Raw genomic sequence first — 21,340 nt, 5'->3', positions numbered from 1 at the left:
ATAGTATTCTATGTACTAAAATTCTATAACTTAAAAAATTCAATCACTACCTTATAGACAGATCTTCAATTTTTTTCCTAGTTTTGGCAAATAAAAAATTGCCATAATAAATATTCTTTAATATATACATTTATATGCAAGTATATACATTTAATATTTATTCATATGCCATTTTACTCTGTTGAATATTTTTTCAAAGGTGTGCATTGTTGTGTTAAAGATATATGCATTTTCAATTTTAATAAAAATGCCAGATTACTTGTGTATAAATTATGGCAATTTACAATCACATCAACAATGCATGTGAGTCCTCATACCCTAGCCGGCACTTGACATTATCATTAGTTTTAATTTTGGGATCTAATGGTTAAAAATGGTAGCTCGCTTTTGTTTTCATTTCTATTTCCCAGATGATGAAGGTTCATATTTCTTGAACAATTTCCTTTCTTTTCTGTAGACTGCCTGTTGATATCCTTGGGCCATTTTCTACTGGGTTATTTATAAATTCAACAGCACATTGCTAGAAGCTCTTTGAAATACAATCCTTTGTTATGTGTATTGCAAACATTTTCCCCCCAGCTTATTTGGTTGTTTGTCTTTTGTTTGTTTAAAACTTTAAAAAATGTTTTCTTTTGTCAGACTGAAGCTTTTAAGTTCTGTGTAAAAACATTTGTCATATCTATATATCTATATCTATATCTATATCTATATCTATATCATACACATACACACACACATACATACATATATATATATATATATAGAGAGAGAGAGAGAGAGAGAGAGAGAGAGAGAGAGAGAGAGAGAGAGAGAGAGAGAGATATGCCCTGTCTGTCCCCTGCTGCTCCAGACTCCACTGCCCCAATCGCTGCTTGACTGTTCCACCTGGGAGACCCTGAGCCTGAATCACCAAGTTGAGTCTTTCCTGAATTCCTGACTTACAGAAACCAAGAATCATAATAAAATGTTCATTGTTATTTTAAGCCCCTAAGTTCTGTGATGGTTTTATAGACAGCAGTACATCATTAGAATGGCACACTGGATAGTGACAACCAATAGAAAGGAGTTGTCCATGATTTGAAACCTATATATCGTCCCTTGCCTAACTCTAGGTGAAATTTTAGCCATCTATAAGGAAGTTACTTAAACAGAGTGCTTTTATAGGTTCCTGAAATTGCTCACTTCTTTTTTTTACCCTTAGGTATAGTGCTGCCTCTGCTACCTTTCCAGAAAATTATCCCCCACCATGCCCCTCCCCTCAAAAGCATAAGAAAACTGTGGGTGAAGTATCTAGAACTGAGTATTGGGGTTGCATGAAAAAGCTTACTTATTGTCTTCTGGTCCATATCAGCCCCTCACTTGATGGACCCACACAAAACCCTTTCAGCAAGTGGCAAGGGATTTCTTGTGCTAAGTAAGACCCTTTCACATACTTGCTTCTTTTCTTTTAAAATTAGATCCCATTTGCCTTCTATCCCCTCCTTGCCTCATGTCCAAGGTAATCCATGTGAGCCACATACATGTATCCATGTTTCCCTGCATATTAGTATCTGTGCTGTACAGCCAGGGGCCTGCATACATGACCATATAAAAAAGCTAGTGCTTTTAAATATATTCTTTTGATTTCAGAGAGGAAGGGAGAAGGAGAGAGAGATAGAAACATCAATGATGAGAGAGAATCATTGATTGGCTCCCTCCTGCATGCCATCTACTAGGGATTGAGCCTACAACCAACCGGAATCAAACCCGGGACACTTCAGTCCACAGGCTGACGTTCTATCCACTGAGCCAAACCGGCTAGGGCAAAAGCTAGTACTTTTAAACTTGTTAATCATACAGGCTGCGTTAACCACCCAGCTGATAGCAAGCCATACTTTCTTCTCTTTCTCCACATCTACACCTTGATGCAATCCCCACTTCATTTCTCTCCCCCTTCTCACAGGACTTACCTCAGTTCAGATCATTGGAAGCCATAATATTGCTACTCATGTTTCATTTCTCTATCTCTCTTTCTTCCCTTCCATCATGTTCTTCCTAGCAGTTTTTATTGTTATTCTTTGGATTTCTTCTCAAGGAATTCAGGCAGTGAAAACAAGTGAAAGACCCGACCCTTGAGCAGGAACTGGACAGGGATGGTTGGCCCAGGCTGGATTTGGCGAAGAGACAAAGCCTCACCCGATGGCTCGCTGACCTCTCCCTTCAGTAATCGCTTTGCTGCTGCTTCCGCATCTGTTACCCATTCCAGAAGGCAAGTTAGGAAAACACTATTAGCTTTTCCAGCTATCATTGTCCTATTGTCACCATAGCGACAGATATTATGTGAAATCAGCTACTTTATTGTGAAAACAATATAAGTTGAAATCTGGCCTTGGGGAAGTTGCAAAGAACACGAGATTCAATTCTGATATACTCCCCCATGGGTTTTCTTTCCTATATTAGCTTTTCTTTAAAATATACTTTATTGAAAGACAATAATATAAAACAAAAAGTCAAAGGGTCATCTTTTGAATTTCTTCAATGGCTACTTAATTCAATATTATGAGAACAGGTCTTGCCGGGAGACTTGAAAACAAAATCAAATATGTACCAATCCACAGAACTTCAAAGCAGCCAGAGAAACCCCAATGGTGACTGTGTTGTGCACCGAACACTGCTGAGCTAACTTTATTTTCTGAACATTAAATTCTATTTCTGGACCAGAATTAGGAATAAAAACACATACATTTGGAATAGGATGCCATCCTGTCAACTAATTAGAGTCCTGATTCATCACAAATGAGACTATTCAGAATCCAAATGGCTTCTGACAAACTAAATAATGGTGCAATCAACCTTTTCACCACAAAGATGTATGGATATCCAGGACGAAATAATACAATGGGGTGAAAAAAAGGAGTAAATTATCATCACCTGTTGTGCTGACAGTGAATTCAGGAGACCTGTTACCAAGAGAGCATGTTCTTGCAAGTGTTTGGGATGTGGCACTCATAGAATGAGCCATCCAAGTCAGAGGGACTTTGACCTTGATTTTATTTCAAAGACATATAAAAATTCCTGATCATTTGCATGAAGTTACCCAGGAAGGATTCAGGCATAAGACAAAGATGTTTACACCATCTGGAAACCCTAGAAATTAAATTAAAAGAATTAGGTGCTCAGTAGATAGAAGTGTAGTTTCAGTTTCTAATTATGTTGGTACAACCACAAATTAGAATTTAGGTATGTTGCACAGACAAGTTTATAAACTCCTTTAAAAAGTTATGGATATCAAAGAAAAAAAAGTTAAGAATATCAAGTTAAGTACTTGCACCATTCACCAGTCTACCTTCCTGATCAACATATATGATAAATCAAAATTTTAATTAGGAAATCAGAAAATTTTAAAAGTCAAATAATGAAGTCTAATGCATCTTAAGCAAAGGTATGACTACATTTATATGTTTATTATTCCAAATCTGGCTAAAGAGACTTTCTGGGAATATAAGGCATTGATATCAGAAACCTAGTTTTACACCTTGAATCTGTTCCTTACTAGCTGTATAATTTAGATAAATCCTTTACCCTCTAAACTTCAGTTTCCTCATCTGTAATCTCTGACTCACAATGTGAGAATTTAATGAGAACATGCACACAGCTTATTTCAACTCCTGGGGCACAGGTTATTACTGCTATTGTTGGCATTCAGCTGTGCAACCCACCCAACAATTTTAACAGCTTCTTTCAGACCTTAGGAGTTTATAGCTAATAATGTATATTTTAAAGCTAACTTCATTAGTGTTTGTTTTGAACTGGTATGAAAGATATATCCATTGGTCTTCACATTCACATTGACATAAAGCTTGAAATCTATGTATTTCATCATCTGGTATTTCTGACCAGGATTAGAAATTATCATTAAAAATATGTAAATCTAAATAGAGCTTCCTTAGAGAGTCTACAGTAATCTGAGAGCTATCAGAGCAAATAGCTGAAGAAGAAGTAATGAGAACAAAGAAAATTAGAAATAATCCCATGTGCTTAAAATACTTATTTTCTGTAATAAATATCAGTCTTGCATCTGCAGGCTCACATTAAAAGAATATAATGTCAATTTATTTGAAAATGATTTGCCTAGGATTAGATCAACGAGTTAATGTTGTGGGTAAATGTGCTCCCTCAGCAATCTGAGGCATCAGAAGAGTAATTGGGAAATAGTGAAGAATTATACAATTATATTTGTTTAATCCAGTGCAGTTGACAGATAACTGTTTGTCTCTGAAATTGGTTTCTAATAAATGAAAAAAACACAGGGAACATGTAGAAAAACCAAATTAGGTTTGATGAAGGGCTTTTCAAAAGGCAGGACACATCTATTCAGAAAGCCACTCGTAGGAGTCTTATTTTTTTGGAACCACAACTTGAAGCATCAACGCAAACTGATTTGCAAACAATGGGTCTCAGACCTTTTTAATGTTACAGTTTTCTAAAGAGCCCCCTGAATGTCCTCTGGATCAAACCCTCCACTCACAAGAAAACATCTTTGGCATTTTCTGCTGATTGTCATATCAGATCTTAAAAGGTTGAAGAGAAGACATTTGGGGAAGGGCCTAGAAATGATGGTCTGTTTCCAGTCATGTTACCCAAGATGCTTTGCTGCCTCTGAAGGTCTTCATCTCGGGACACTCCCTCCCCTGCTGTCACTGACCTGGAGCACTTCTCTATGACTCCCAATGACTCTTAACTACACCCTGTCAGCTATAGTCCTTTTCTCCACCACTCCAATCTGAAAAGTACCATTAACTTCCATTGTGCATCCTTCCCACTCGTTTATTATCAGAAAGGCAGTAGAGTGTAAGGCAATCATGAAATAAAGTAATTGTCCAACTCTCTAGGTGTCAAGTTGAATCAGATGTCTGACCTAGGAGAAAACATACTCAGAAACTTGTTTTGAGACAGGCTGTCTCAATTTTCACCAACTCTCTCATAGAGGAACATTTTGCTCTGACCTAATCCTAGGATGAATAACTATATTTCCAATATCAGGAGGGTACACACTTATATATAACTAGAGGCCCGGTGCACAAAATTCGTGCACAGTGGGGGGGGGGGGGGGGTTCCCTCAGCCCAGCCTGCACCCTTTCCAATCTGGGACCCCTTTCACAATCCAGGACTGCTGGCTCCCAACTGCTCGCCTGCTTGCGTTTCTGATTGCCCCTAACCGCTTCTGCCTGCCAGCCTGAACACCCCCTAACCACTCCCCTGCCAGCCTGATTGATGCCTAACTGCTCCCCTGCTAACCTGTTTGCCCCTAACTGCCCTCCCCTGCAGGCCTGGTCACCCCTAACTGCCCTCCCTGCAGGCCTGGTCCCCCCCAACAGCTCTCCCCTGGAGGCCTGGGTCCCCCCCAACTGCCCTCCCCTGCAGGCCTGCTCACCCATAACTGCCCTCCCCTGCAGGCCTGGGTCCCTCCCAACTGCCTTTCCCTGCAAGCCTGGTCGCCCCCAACTTCCCTCCTCTGCTGGCTTGATCACCCTTAACTGCCCTCCCCTGCAGGCTTGATTGCCCCCAACTGCCCTCCCTTGCAGGCCTGGTTCCTCCCACCTGCCCTTCCCTGCTGGCCTGATCACCCACAATTGCCCTCCCTTGCAGGCCTGGTCCCTCCCAACTGCCCTCCCCTGATGGCCATCTTGTGGTGGCCATCTTGTGTCCACATTGGGGCAGTATCTTTGACCACATGGGGGCAACCATCTTGTGTGTTGGAGTGATGGTCAATCTGCATATTACTCTTTTATTAGCTAGGATAGAGGCCTGGTGCACGGGTGGGGGCCAGCTGGTTTGCCCTGAAGGGTGTCCCAGATCAGGGTGGGGGTTCCCTTGGGGCATGGGGTGGCCTGGGCGAGGGGCCTGTGGTGGTTTGCAGGCCAGCCACGCCCCTGACAACCCAAGCGGAAGCCCTGGGATCTGGGGTTTATTTATCTTCTACAATTGAAACTTTGTAGCCTTAAGCGGAGGCTTGGGCTGCCCAGGGCGGCAGAAGCTTGGCTTCCTCCATCACCACGGGCAACCCTAGCCTCCTGCTCTTTCCAGCTCCATGGCTGTCGCCATTTCTGTTTGGGTTTATGTATCTTCTATCATTGAAACTTTGTAGCCTTGAGTGGAAGCCTAGGCCGGCAAGGGCAGGCGGAAAGCTTGGCTTCCTCCATTGCCGGGGAAACCCAAGCCTCCCTCCTGCTCTCTGTGGCCGTAGCCATCTTGGTTGGGTTTATTTGCATATTCGCTCCTGATTGGCAGGTGGCCGTGGCTTGTTAGCGTGGCTTGTGGGTATAGCGTAGTGATGGTTAATTTGCATATTACTCTTTTATTAGATAGAATCCCATTCAGAGGAAGCCTTCAGGAGTCTGCATTGGCCCAGTGTCTCCTCTAAAGTCTCTTTTCTTGTGGCTATCCTACAATTCTGCCTCAGCCTGGTACTACAATAGCACACTCCGGAGACCTCAAATTGTGGCAGCTCCAGGATTTCTCTGGGTCTCCCAGGGCCTGTCCTACCTGATACACTATCGTTACCCAATTGCTGGAACACCAAGCTGGTCTTCGGGTGTAGAGAAGTGAGGCATCCACATCAGGCAGATTCTTGTGTACATTGAATTTCAAGAAAAATTAATTTCCTGGGGGAAATTAGACAGAGAAACTTGGGAAATCATTGTACTGTGCCCCCCTTTCTTCAGTTAAAATGTTTTTCCATGGGATTTTAGGTATGCAGAGTACTTGTAATTTTAGTTGATGGGAAAGTATAAATTCTAAATCTCAATACATATCTACTCACTTAGTTAGTTGCATTCAAGCTATGCTTACGTGTCCTAAAACTCTACAGTAGGCAGAAAGCTCAACCCTTCAAACTCTTTGCCATTTAAGCCTTGTTCTGCATTCAATTAATTTTTTTACCAGACTTGTCTTTTTGTCTTGAAAATGTCTCAGTTAGAAATAAATCTTTAATATCTTGGACCTGAAGTCTGGTCATTTGGCCAAGAAGGATATTCTTTTTTTATTTTTATTTTTTTAAAGAAGGATATTCTTGAACTAATTTCCAAGAAAGCCTTTCTAACACCCATGACCTGTGCCAAAGCGGTGTGGCTCATTAGGGAAAATTTCTGGTAAACATCCCCCAACATCTGGATATTTGAGCACTGAGGTCAACGACTTTGTTGTTCACCTTAATGGCTATGAAAACCTCGAACACTTTTAAGGACTAGAAAGAGCTAAGTGCTTTAAACGGAAATTCAGTAAACACACAAAAGAAGAATAACATGCAGTTCCTGGAATAGCATAACAGTGTTTTTTTCCAAAACCAGGTCTGATTATCAGGCTGGAGATTTGGTGAGATGGAGCACTGTTCCCAGGGTTCTGGGATTCTTTATTATTATTATTGATAATAATAATATACTTACATTGATTTCAAAGAGGAAGGGAGAGGGAGAGAGAGATGGAAACATCATGATCAGAGAAAATCATTGATTGGCTGCCTCCTGCACGCCCCCTACTGGGAGAGAGCAACCCCAAACATGTGCTCTTGACCGGAATCAAAGCCTAGACCCTTCAATCCTCAGTCCAACGATCTGCTGAATCAAACACACTGTAGCAGTTCTGGGATTCTTCAGCTATGGATTACCCGCTTAGCTTCTCTCTCTGCCTGCTTCTCACCTCCGTGGGGAATCCCGAGACTAGGCAAAAGCTAATTTACCAGCAGACTCTTGGGTTTGTCCATGTTCAAGCTTAAGTATATTAATGAGTTTACTCTAGTTTATACACTGAGTGGCCAGATTATTATGATCTCTGAACGCTTAATAATTTGGCCACTCAGTGTATATCCTATATAATAAAAGGCTAATATACAAATTGTCCCCTCTACCAGGAGTTCGACCAGCAGGCAGGCTGGCCAACTGTCATGTGCCCTCCCCCTGGCCAGGCTGGCCGGACCCCACCCATGCACGAATTCATGCACCAGGCCTCTAATAAATACACACACACACACTGAGTGGCCGGATTATTATGCCTTCAGAGATCATAATAATCTGGCCACTCTGTATATACATAAATATTTTTTCCCCTTTCTAACTTGAGATCACTCCATACCTAAATGGCAAGCTGTGAGGTGTTCAGGAAAAATTGTCAATGTTTTCACTTTATTAGAAATTCTTTGGTGGCAAGAAGAAAACACAGAACTAAGAAACCTATTAGTTCTTTGAGCCCTAAATAGATTTCCAGCAATCCACTCTGTCTGGACTTAGTGGCATCTCTTTAAATATTAAAATGAACATTCATACAGAACTGAAAGTTTGTAAAACTATCCTATCTAATAAAAGAGTAATATGCAAATTAACCATCACTCTGCTACACCCACAAGCCATGCCCACCAGCCATGCCCACCAGCCAATCAGGAGCGAATATGCAAATAAACCCAACCAAGATGGCTACGGCCACAGAGAGCAGGAGGGAGGATTGGGTTTCCCCGGCAATGGAGGAAGCCAAGCTTTCCACCTGCCCTTGCCGGCCTAGGCCTCCACTCAATGCTACAAAGTTTCAATGATAGAAGATACATAAACCCAAACAGAAATGGTGGCAGCCACGGAGCTGGAAAGAGCAGGAGGCTAGGGTTGCCCATGGTGATGGAGGAAGCCAAGCTTCTGCTGCCCTGGGCAGCCCAGGCCTCGCTTAAGGCTACAAAGTTTCAATTATAGAAGATACATAAACCCCAGATACCAGGGCCTCTGCTGCAAACCACCACAGGCTCCTTGCCCAGGCCGCCCCACACCCCAAGGGAACCCCACCCTGATCCAGGACACCCTTCAGGGCAAACCAGATGGCCCCCACCTGTGCACCAGGCCTCTATCCTATCTAATAAAAGAGTAATATGCAGATTGACCATCACTCCAACACACAAGATGGCTGCCCCCATGTGGTCAAAGATCCTGCCCCGATGTGGACACAAGGTGGTCGCCACAGATGGCCATCAGGGGAGGGCAGTTGGGAGGGACCAGGCCTGCAAGGGAGGGCAGTTGAGGGCAATCAAGCCTGCAGGGGAGGGCAGTTAGGGGTGACCAAGCTGGCAGAGGAGGGAAGTTGGGGGCAACCAGGCCTGCAGGGAAAGGCAGTTGGGAGGGACCCAGGCCTGCAGGGGAGGGCAGTTAGGGGTGAGCAGGCCTGCAGGGGAGGGCAGTTAGGGGTGACCAGGCCTGCAGGGGAGGGAAGTTAGGGGCAAATAGGCTGGCAGGGGAGCAGTTAGGCATCAATCAGGCTGGCAGGGGAGTGGTTAGGGGGTGATCAGGCTGGCAGGCAGAAGCGGTTAAGGGCAATCAGGAAGGCAAGCAGGCGAGCACTTGGGAGCCAGCAGTCCTGGATTGTGAAAGGGATGTCCGACTGCCCATTTAGGGCAGTCGGACATCCCTCGAAGGGTCCCAGATTGGAGAGGGTGCAGCCTGGGCTGAGGGACACACACCCCCGTGCACAAATTTCATGCACCGGGGCTCTAGTTAGTAATAACAGCAATTTCATGGAATTTATTCTCACAGTTAACTTTAAGAAATCACAAGTTTTAAATAATTTAAATTTTTGATGCCTTGAAAGGTTCTCAATGGACAAGATAAAGGAATTGGCATATATATACTTCAAAACATGAATGTACTAAAATATTTTAAAATTCATTTCGCTTTGGCCCTGACCAGGTAGCTCAGTTGGTTAGTGTCATCCCAATACACCAAAGGTAGAGTTCAATCTCTGGTCAGGGCACATACAAGAAGCAACCAATGAATGCATAAACAAGTGGAACAACAAATTGATCTCTCTCTCTCTATCTCTATCTCTCAAATCAATAAATAAATAAAATTCATTTAGCTTTTTTTATTTTTTATTTAACTTCAGGAAATAAGTTTTAACTTTCATTATAAAAATAGATTATGATTATATGAGAGGAACAATATCGCTTAAAATTAGATGTTCTCTGGGTTACTTATTTGGGCAAGGCCATGGTTAGGTGTTTGTAATAAATATTATAAATATTTTCCATACTGAAACTAGTATTGTTAAACTTTATGACATAGAAATGTTTGGCTTTAATTAGCCATTTATGTTTTATAGAGCATTTAGGTATGTTTTCTGGAAAAATAGGAAAGAAGGGAGGGAAAGAATTTTGGTTCTGTCTGCAAATAATCCATTGCCCTATATTTACAGAAAGCAGAATTAGGCAGCAACCCAGGCATGTTATTTAGTTAGGAAATCACTTAAATATTGTCAACCCTACTCAACTGATTCTCAAATCATATAATCTGCTCTAAATATGTAAATGCAGCAAATTATCTCCAACTCTAAGTTCTCTTTTCTGAAAATTTTTTGTTCTACATTTTTATCAATTCCTGCTTTCATGTTACATGTATGGGTCACTCCCAGTGGGAATCATTTGGGGAAAAAAATGAATCTGAGGAATGAAAGTATGTATTTTTATATTCTGTTGAGTGTAAGCTAGAGTAACTTTCTGAAGGGCAACTGAGCAATGTCCACCCAAAATCTTTAAAATGTAAGTAGTTTTGATCCAGAAATTTTATTTGTACTCTTATAACTGAACACAATGCAAATGTTTAACCACAAAGTATTTAATATAGAATTTTTTCCTAAAAGGAAAAATATTGGAAGCAACCTCAATATCCTACAACAGGATAATCAGTTGAGTAAGTTGATTTTAGTTACACAATAGAATTATACACAACCATTAAAAATTATAATGCAATACACCTAGTGTTAGAGTATGATTTTCAAAAAGGTTAAAAAAATGAATGTATCAAAGCTTTTGTTTAACTCATTAGTTAATGAGGAAACCTTAAGATGTTAAAACGGGTCCAAAGGGCATTTGAGAAGGTAGGCCTTTATGGTCAATTTAATAAATGAATGTTTAGATAAGATTGCTGGGTTAGAAATAAAATTGGTTAATGTCCAAGATGACAATGAACGATAATCTTTGGGATTATCACTACCCCCACCCCCACCCCCAGCCCACCAACCAAATAGAATTTATTTGTATCTCAACACAAATCTGCAAGTTAGCCTCAGCCTCTCTGGAGTTGTAGTCTGACAGGTAATAGAAAATCAATCAAAGTTGCAAGCCCAGGAATGCCCTTGAAAGACACCCACTGATTTCTTTGAACTATTTCTAAGTTTCAGATTATTTTTTTGGTACCACTTCCTAGGGTTGGTGTGCGAATTATGTGTTAATACACGTAAAGCACATAGATAAGTGTCTGGCACAGAATAATCATTAGCAATCATCATCATTCTTATCATCTTCATCACAACTGTACTTTCAGACTTTATTAATTAAAAATCACTTGCTTATGAAAAGAAAGGAGACAAAGTGGAAACAGAAGTTTTCTAATGAAACTACTATATGTGCTATATTGCATATTGCAGGTTAAGAAAAAAATTATCACAAAACTGAGTCTTTTCTAAGAGAGGGTATTAAAACATTCTTAAGAAGTGCTATTTCACTCCTTTTTTTCTCCAGAATATTGTGGGCTTGGGAAGTGGGAATCAACAAAATTTAAAAGGTCTCAAACATTTGGACAAAGAATGCGACAAATGAGGCAGTGGGAGGCAGAGAGGAGGAGAGCTTTTTAGAATACAGATTTTCAGTAGCAAAATAAATGGCTTTGAAAGCATCTCAATGGGGGATGATGAATAAGTTTTTCCAGTTAGAAACGGTAAATGGAAATAAATTTTATAATGCCCATACTTGCTCTTTTAAGATTCATAAAGTGTCACTTTCACTTGCTTTATTGAATGTTTTGCCTCAATTAGGTTGTTTTAATCAGCATACAGCATTTTCCCATCATAAGACTTAGGTTCCTCAATCACGAATTCTTCTATCACAATGATTTCAAGAACCCTTGTGGTTTGGCAAGTCTCATTTGTACTTCAGGGTCTGTGCAACAGATCATAGCCTTAAAATCTCTATTTCCCAATTTCTATTATAAACATCAGTTGCAAGAAATAATTCTCATGAAAGGTTAGCTAAAAGTTAGGAAAGCTACTTACTCTAATTGCTCTTACATTAGTAAAATTGACTCCCAAGCATCTGATCAGAGTTTTGGATCTCCTCCACAGGAAAAAAAAAAAAATGAACATATGCTCATACATATGGCATTTTGTACATAATTTCAGGAGGGTTATTGATCTGTATAGGTCAGTTGAGTCTATATATTAAGAACTGCTGTTTCAGGCTTGTTACTTTGTTTAATATTTTATCATAGAGAATTTCAAACACACCCAAGAATAGACAGAGTACTATAACCAACCTCCTTGGACACATCACCCAATCCCAACAGCCATTCTTCCCAGGCTAATTCTGTGCTGCTTCTATCTTAATCTGTCCATATATCAAGCTAGACCATCAGGTAAACATACGTCTAAGATATATTACTGGCTCCTGGACTGCTTTCCACAAATTACCCTTAGACATGATTATGACTTTGGAATGCCATGATCAATACTTGAAGTGACCCCTAGAAAAAATTTGCTTTTGCATCCCTTATAAATTCTTGTTGAGGAAGGTTTCCATGTCATACCATTCCACCCCCTCCAGAGCTCATTACTGAGACTTCTGCACTTCTCCTAAACTACTTCTTTGGGATTATTTTATGAATACTATGAATCCTGTAACAGATCATTTTTCATTAAAGTGTTTTATTGGTAGTTTGAATATTGCCTGAAATTATGAGTGCCACTTTTTTTTTCATTATATTAAAACTAATTTCTGGCATCAACATTAATTTTTGGAGTGATTTTCATGTATTTTGCCATTTTATTGAATTTTAAAATTAAACCCTAGAATTTTTCTGTCACATCTTGAGTTGTCTATGTGTGATAATGTATGATATGTATGTAATGTCATCCAAACCTAACATTGAGACTTCCTTTTTAATATATCTTTCTATTAATCCAGTTTCATATCTCATAGCTGACCTGAAATTTCATTGTTATTAAATAATAATATTGATAAAGGATCATCTATATGTTTCTGATTTTAAAGGGAATGCTTTTGCATTTCACCATTAAATAGATTCTTAGTTTTTTAATACAGTATATCTTGATTGATTTCAAAGAGGAAGGGAGAGGGAGAGAGAGATAGAAACATCAATGATGAAAGAGAATCATTGATCAGCCACCTCCTGCATGACCCCAACTGGGGATCAAGCCCACAGTGTGGGCATGTGCCCTGACCAGGAATTGAAATCCTGGTTCATAGGTTGACACTCAACCATGGAGCCACCCGGCCGGGCAACTCAGTTTTGATTTCAAATTGATATGTTTTGTCACGTTAAGAAATGTTCCTTCCATTTTACCTCACAAAGAGATTTGTTTCATTTTACTTAAATAAAAAATGAAGGCATTCTCTCAAATACTTATGTGACCTACTTAGAGATGAATATGGTCCACTCTTAAATTATTCATTTATGTTATGTTATTTCAGTAAGTTTCCTAATATCAGATTTAACTACTGTTATATTCCTAGAATAAACCCCATTGCACATGGTAGGTTATTGTTGTACATACCACTAAATTCTATTTGATCTTTTGTTTATAATTTTTCACATATATATCAATAACTGAGATTGATCCACAGTACCTTATGTGTATCTATTTGACATCGGGGTTTATTTTATAAAATGAAGTGAGCAATATTTAATCATTTTCTCTATTCCAAATTCCTTTCTATAGCCTGGGAATTTTCTGATCCTTAAAAGTAGGAAGCAATACATTTAAAAATTAATCCAAGTTTAGCGTCTTTGGGGGAACATGGATAGATTTCTCAGTTTATTCCATATTTGTGTTTTGTGCAACTTTTTAAAAAATCTTAATAAATGGTTTTACTTTCTAACTTATTTTCATTTTTGTTAAAATTATAAGATCTTAGCTATGTCCTTAAAATGGATGAATTTTATAGTATCTAAATGTACAAGGTGAAATGCAAGGAAGGAGGAGGCTACAAGGAAACCTCCCAACTCTCGGATTTCCTAACGTTTAAAATAATTTTAAGCTTTTACATTTAAATGTAGTTTGTGTTCACAGATATTTTCATTTTCTCCTATGATTATAAAAAGAAACAACTGGGAAGGATGACTGTTATTTAAAGTAGTTATAATGAATTCTGCGATAAAAATCCAAGGCATGCCCTGACAGGTTTGGCTCAGTGGATAGAGCATCGGCCTGCGGACTGAAGGGTCTCAGGTTCGATTCCAGTCAGGGGCATGTGCCTTGGTTGCAGGCACATCCCCAGTGCGGGGTGTGCAGGAGGCAGCTGATTGATATTTCTCTCTCATCGATGTTTCTAGCTCTCTCTCCCTCTCCCTTCCTCTCTGTAAAAAATCAATAAGATATATATTTTTTTTTAATCCAATGCTGTCTTGTGCTATGCGAATGGAAGCAGCATAGAAATTGGGATATATGGGTGGGCAAACCTTGTTAATTACTAAAGCATGGAAGAAATCCTAAATTTGGTGCCACGTCTTAGTGTTTTGACTCTGTGCTAACATATATTACATCAAAATCTATGGTACATGGTATGTACTCAGTGATGGTGCATTCTATTCATTTATTAATATAATTTTGATGTCTCATTGAGGAACTATTGTCAAAATATTTAGAGGTTGTCAAAGGAAAAGAAAAAACTAATTGCTTTCCTTGGTAAGCTCATTATGAATCACTCAGAGAAGAGGGACATCCTAACTTATTCTTTCCAGTGTCCATGCCAAACCTTGAAAAAGAAGACTGATACCCAGATTGGACAGGTAACAGAATTCCAAATGAAAGAAATTATGTTAACTGTGTGCCTGGTGCAGGATTTTCTATCCAGTTCCTGCTTAATATCACAGAATCCAGGCCTCACACATGACTTCAGGAGCCAGTGGAGAGTCTTAAGAAAACATTTAGAAGAGCTTTGCAGCCTTTCGAGGACTGGTTGGAGATCATATTGAGCCTCGCCCAGTCACTGAGGAAATCCTGCTGCCAAGTCAGTCTTGGTAACGGAATCACAATAGAAAACATATACTTTATAACAGACATAGAGGTTGTAAAAGCCTCTTGATATCTTTTGAAAGGTTCTCTGTTAACAAAGAAAATTCTTCCTCCCTAAGACTTTATAACTAACAGTAATAAAAAACAAGATTACCCAGTTCAACGAAGCGTCTTTTTTATGCCAAGCACAGACTTGGCTAGGTCTGAGAAAAAGATGAAATAAGATCAAACTTACTGGCCCAAGGATGTGAGCAAGTAGAGCCCACCAGAGATGTGTATCTAAAGGTAGCAGGAAAGAGCAGCTCTGGAAAAGGAAAATTGGGGAGTGGGTAGAAAGGGAGCATCTGGTAGAAATGGGGGAAATTGTCCAGCTTCTTCAACTCATCACAAGACACAAATCTGTAATCCCTGGGCTGCAGGTCTCCTTTAAAACTACCTGAGTTTTGACAGGCCTGTTGGCTTGTGACTATATCTGCATCTTCCTATAGAGCCTACTGCAAACTCTGCCCACAGTGTATTAGTCTTCAAACTAGTGAAGACTAGTAACTAACCAAATATTATATGTTCTTCAGAAGACAAACCATGTTAACAAAGATTCCAATTTCTCAGAGTGTCACATGGGTATTTCCCTACATTCTTTGCAGTACTGCAGACTCAGAGGGTCTCGCATAATCTCACAGTCCTCGGTTTGTTGAGTCATGTAGTCCATCACTTAGGGAACCCGTTTCTTCAGGAATCCACTAGCGGAATCCCGCTTTCCATAGTCTGGCCAGGGTTTGCAATAGAAGAGCATGCCCCCTCACCTAAGGCCAATTCTTCCACGTGTGCTTCATCCATATCCCATACCTCAACTGTACCTCAACAGAGGGAACCCCATCCCTTCTGATGTCTTCCACTGCTCCCTCTCCATTCTGTCTTTTCTCATGAAAAAAAACCAAAAGAAAATCAACCAATTTCTTCACCATCTATTTCCCTCTCTCCTTCCTTTCATAACCAAATTTCTCAAAATGGTGCACATTCACCATTCACTGCCTCTGTGGCCACATCCCCTGGATGATCCTCCAACCCCCTCCGCTGTTGCTGCCACCCACTACTCCTTCACAAAGGCCTCACTGAAGCTCAGCAACGTTGCTGATCCCAAAGGACAGCTTCACACTGCACCTTACTCCTCCGGCGGTGATCAGTCTCTCAGCCACATCCTACATGACTCCTCTCCATATTCCAATGCACTGGCTACTTTCAGTTTCTCGATGTCTAGGTCTCGTACTTGCTGTCCTTCCTTGAATTAAGCCCCAATGAAGGGTACTTATCACTAACTTAGGTTAAGTTTTTTCATGCATAACTGTTTTGTTCATCCCCAAATCCCAGGGCCTACCACACAGAGTTATTCAACAATTTATCTTTTGAACAAACATTTTAAGTTCTAGCACTTTTAGTAGGAGTCATTATTCTAGCAGTATTTCTTTAAACACACTCTTTGTTCACAACTCTTCAATTTCTGCAAACCCACCACGTTAATTGCCCATGAATTCTGAAGAAAAATGGCCCTTGAGCAATTGAAAAAAGAATGGTGATTATACATGGCGAAATAAGGTAAAAAACCTAGAGCTAAAAAATCCCTGGAGGTCATCTAATACCACCCACACTCCACGCAAACATTGCTGGTCTGCTGTAGAGAATACTGAAGTCTGAAAATGATTACTTAAGGCTTAATAGATATTGGGTGGCAGAGTTGAAGCTAGAATCCAGCTGCCCATCCAGGGCTGGTTCCAATGTAATGATGATATTTTGATAACGGACCACTGGGGCTGGATACTGGCACAAACACTGCATTTTTCCCTTGACTGTTTTGATTTAAAACTTGATCACACTTCAATTCTACATGGAAATGGAGTTCCAAATATGGAATCAGCCCTCTTTCAAGCACTTTGTATTTGCAAGCACCATTGTTGGTGCTTATGGAGGATACGATGATGTGTGAGATGCTGTCTAGTCCTCAACAAACTTGAAAAACAAATGAGAGAGAAAAAGGCAATTGCATACTTCCGGATGCAAATAAGCATGAAACCCAAAGATCTGCAGGGAAAGAGAGAGTCCTAGAAGAGAGAAAATCCTAAGAAAAAAGGAAAAACTGCTCACTGAAATTTATTCATCCTGGATGACTCGTTATTCCCAAGGTCTGGGTCATGTTGGTGCTGTGGCCTGAGAGTGGTCAATGAGGTATTTTTAACTGTGGTGTAACAGAAAGAGCAGAGAAAGACTAAGACTGAGTCTCAGTAAACCATAATTCTCAATAGGTAAACATTCATTCAAAAGTATTTGTTGGGTCCTGGCTGGTGTGGCTCAGTTGGTTGGGCATTATCCCATGCACAGAATGTTGCTGGTTTGATTCCCAGTGAGGGCACATGCCCAGGTTGTGGGCTCAATGCCTGGTAGGGGGCGTGCAGGAGGCAGCCCATCGATGTTTTTTTTCTCTCTCTCCCTTTCCCTTCCGCTCTCTCTAAAAATCAATAAGAAATATTTAACAACAAAACAAAATTTATTGGTATCCTATGTGTTAAAAGAAAAAGTTTCTGTCATTGAAGGCCTCCAAGACACCTGAGGGAGAGACAACTGCATGAAGCCAATGATTCTAAGAGTGTGCTCAAGACGTATGACAGCGCAAAGGGGAAGCATTCACTGCTGTTTAGATGACAGCCAATCCCACACAATTCTAAGCAGGTCTGCCTTATAAAATTCCTGAATTCAAAAGAGCGTAGCCCAGCCAGAAGATATACGCTCAGTTTGATTTGCCCAATGAGGTATAGACCTTGGGCTACTTGATTTTTAGTCTTTAGCCCAGTACGTTATCTTTCTCCGGTGTGACAGACAAACCAGTGACCGGTTTCCCAGTCTGCCCAGAACAATGATGGTGAGAGAAATGGGAATCATATTCTACGCTCTGCTTGGTTATTGAATTAGTCTGCTTCTTGAACACAAACTATTTGTATTTGCAAACATGGAGTTTTTAATAAACAAGGAAAATGGTCAGCCTCAAAGGAAATGCAACAGAAAATTAAAACTGAAGCAAATTCATTTGTGATTGTAAGAGATTTTAAAGAAAACCTTAGGAAGTACAGAATTGAGCCCATTGGCAAAGCTGATTCATTCAAATGACCTGACCTTAACAATTTGAATAAACCAAGCAAGTTTTCATATAGCCATTCTCTAGGATCTAGTCCATCTTACATATTCCACAACAGATCTGCTTCTTTAAGGGAGCATACCATTAAAAATGCAACAGCAAACCAGTTTGCAATGTAGACTGTTCCCTGAAAGCCACCTCTCCCCACCCCCACAACTTACAGTGTGAAGGGGTGTGTGTGTGTGTGTGTGTGTGTGTGTGTGCATGCATGTGTGGGAAGCATAGCTAGACCTGAAGGTTGCTGCTTCTATTTACTCAGCGGGTATTGAACTCTCTATCTGCTAAATATGTTCATCTCAGTGGGAACTCCGAAGCACAGTATTAATTCCCTCCCTAAATAATTGTTTCCATCATCGGAAGGAGCAGAACTCAGCAGCAAAGAGAAACACTGCTTATAATGCAAGTGGGAGCACACTGATGGCAGCTGGAGAGTCCCCTCAGGCAGTAAAGTACAAGCTATGGCTCGTCTCTCTTCTTATCGCTCCAACTCAGTTTTGTGTTGCACATAATTGTGCCGTGTGCACAGCCTGTGCTGAATAAACCTGTGATCGTTTGAAAGGTCAGCAGTTTTCCAGGGAACAAGGAAATATGCTGCTAAGGCATTTCATGATCTCAGCAGCACTAGAATACACTCAAGTGCCCAACTAACAAAAAAAATTTTTAATTAAAAACAGAATCATTATGTTTCCCTCTGCAGAGACTAAGGGAAGTCAAAAGTGAGATGAGTTTTCTTCCATCATGCCTCTAGAGGACATATATTTGAATATTCTCAAAATAGAAATGGCAAATCAGAATCCAGAAGCTTTAAATAGATGCAGCTCTTGTTGTATATAAAGGAAAACAGCATTTCAGCAGTGTGGCGTTACTTCTCCACTTCTTTCAGCACCACAATATGCTATCAACGTAAGTTCTGCAGTAGCTGAGTCTCTCCTCTCTTCTTTCTTCATCTGGGATTCAGCAAAGATAAACATTCTTTTAAAAATAAAAAATTATGTATTATAAGTGAAAGAACTCAGCCTTGAATGGGTACATACTGTAGGATTCCATTTATGTACATTTTGGAAAAGGTAAGAATATAGGAGCAGAGGACAGATAAGTGGTTGCCTAGGGCTCAGGGTGGAGGGAAGGTCTGAATAGAAAGGGCGGCTTGAAGGTATTCTTCAGGATATTAAAATTATTCTGCATCTAGTCTATGGTGGTTACGAGAATCCAAGCACAGTAAAAACTTATAAAACCATACACCAGAAAAGTAAGTTTTGTTGTACAGAAATGTTTCAATCGGTTTAGACATTGAGTGCCTATTTTGTACCAATACGACAATGAGATTCTCCTTGCTGGATTGTCAGCCTCTCACCTATAGTCTTAATCAGCATCAGTATAGCATTATTACTCCAGCATTTTTAGCACTTGTGATGGCATTATTATTTCCAGCATCATTACAACATTCATCTAAGTCTTCTACGTCATCCATGTTGAAGTCTATTACTTCAATGTCATCTAAGTCTCTTAAGTAATATGATACAAACTAAAGTAATTGATGGTTGGTGTGAACCATCCACTTTTCCCATTTTCCTGACTTTCAATTTGTTTCTCTAGCTTTTGGGCAAATACACAACTAGCAAGATACATAACTAGCAAAACACATAAATAACAGAATTTTTTGTTATCATATACCAAAAAGGTATGTCTCACCACAAATTCTCTTCATTGTTCCTCCACTCTTCCTTCCTTAAAACAATAACCAGGAAGTTTGTATATTACCAAACTTCTTAAACCAATATTCTCTGATAGGTAAAAAAAAAAAAAAAAAAAAATGTATCTCGTTGTTTTAAGTTGTTTAATTATTAGTGAGCTTTGTATCTTTGTGTATGATATATGATTTGGGCCAATCTGGGATGGAGATCTTTTCTCACGGCACTCGGAGTGTTCAGAAAACTCCTCAGTGGGGTACGGGCTCTCTGCTCCCCTCAAGCCCAAACAAGCCTCACCACCATGGCCACTCTTGAAGATGGCCCTCCAGGACAGCAGATAAAGGGTCACTTCTAACCTAGGCTGGCCCACTGTCTCTGGCACTGTCCTCCAGAAACGGGGCAAAGAATTGCCCTACTCTCAGATTCCCCAAACTTAAAGTGGGGAGGAGTCCTAGCATTACCCCAGCCAGAGGGAGGGCAGGGACGACATGGAGGACACGGTCTTGCCCACACGCCTCCTCGGTATCCAATTTTCCTTTCCCTCCCATGCCCAGGTTTGGGCTCTTATCTGGCCTGGGCAGAGGCGATGGGAGCCTAATTCAGTCAGTTCACCTTGCTGCAACCGGTTTGTTGGACAAACAGGACAAACGGGACTGGTGGCATTACCCAAATACAGCTTTGTTTTTGTTTCCCCATCTCTGTAAACACTATTCTGTGAGGGTGATCTTCTCCTTCACCCCAGATACTTTTAGGGTCTCTCTAGGATTATAGACACCTTCCATAACTGGCTCTTAGTGTTTAATATTTACATCTCTGCCCTTGAGAAGAGAGTATTTCTACCTCTCCCAGTTTGACCTCCATCCCCTGCTGTCTTGTCCTTGTCCATCACAGTGACTCCACTTATCCCCCACATCAGATTCTGAACTATTCTTGTGTAAATCCTCCACAACCTATAATTAATGTGATGTACTCATTTCTTCTTGTCGACTTACTACATTTCTCTGAATTTTCATGAGTCACTTCACTCAGGCAGCCTCCTTCCTCCAGGTTCCAGTTGAGCCCATAGGGGACAGCTCTTTCCCATTTCTGTACTGAGATCTTTCTACCATGCCTCTTTGGGAAAATTAATATTGTTTGTATGTTAACACATTTCTATATTTCTAACTTTATCTGTAATATTTCTTATATTAAAATATAAAATCCCTACATCTGTTTATTACAAACTTTTCTCTTAACATGATGTAAAATATTTAACTTATCTTTTTATGAAATGAAACAAGAAATAGCCCTGTTATTATATTACCTAATAATCATGTTAATATTTCATATTATTTTAGAATTTGGAGGTCATCTTTTTTTTCAATCTCTAAGTCTGCCCAAAAAATCCTATAAACAAAGAAACACATTTTCAACAATGACATCACTACCA

The sequence above is a fragment of the Plecotus auritus genome, assembly GCF_963455305.1.
Source record: "Plecotus auritus genome assembly, chromosome: 4".
Lineage (NCBI taxonomy): Eukaryota > Metazoa > Chordata > Mammalia > Chiroptera > Vespertilionidae > Plecotus > Plecotus auritus.
Note: the sequence above shows the minus strand (reverse complement) of the source record.